This window comes from Mustela putorius, unplaced genomic scaffold, assembly GCF_011764305.1.
Source record: "Mustela putorius furo isolate JIRA1106 unplaced genomic scaffold, ASM1176430v1.1 tig00000785_pilon_pilon_pilon, whole genome shotgun sequence".
NCBI classification, from domain to species: domain Eukaryota; kingdom Metazoa; phylum Chordata; class Mammalia; order Carnivora; family Mustelidae; genus Mustela; species Mustela putorius.
Genome location: NW_025421480.1, coordinates 5,123,542 through 5,123,961, shown reverse-complemented (window position 1 = coordinate 5,123,961; position 420 = coordinate 5,123,542).

The following is a 420-nucleotide window of genomic DNA, read 5'->3' as shown; positions in this document are numbered from 1 at the left end:
TGAAAAAGACTCCTTATTTGTTCTTAAACAGAAATAGATGAATGTGCAAGGAAACGACTTCTGAACTTGAATGTCTGGAGCAGAACAACTTGGTCAATACATAAAACCCCAGGGTGTGCTGGGTCCAAAAGTGTAAATTTTTGAAAATTTTAGAGTTTTGAAAAGTGTAAAATGAAGTGATTAAATTGTATAAAGTAAAAATAGACTCATTTTTCTTTTATGTTAATTGACTGTTTTATAGTCAAATCTCATTTCTGTGTATGTGTATTTATTTATATCTTTTATAAAAGAGCCATACTAATTTTTAAAGAGTTTTAATTTTGTTGGCTGGTGCTGTTTTCAATTCCCCTTTAATGAAAAGGTACTTCTTACCTTGTTCCTTATATACTTAGACATTTTTCTCTTCCCGTGGTTTCCGGG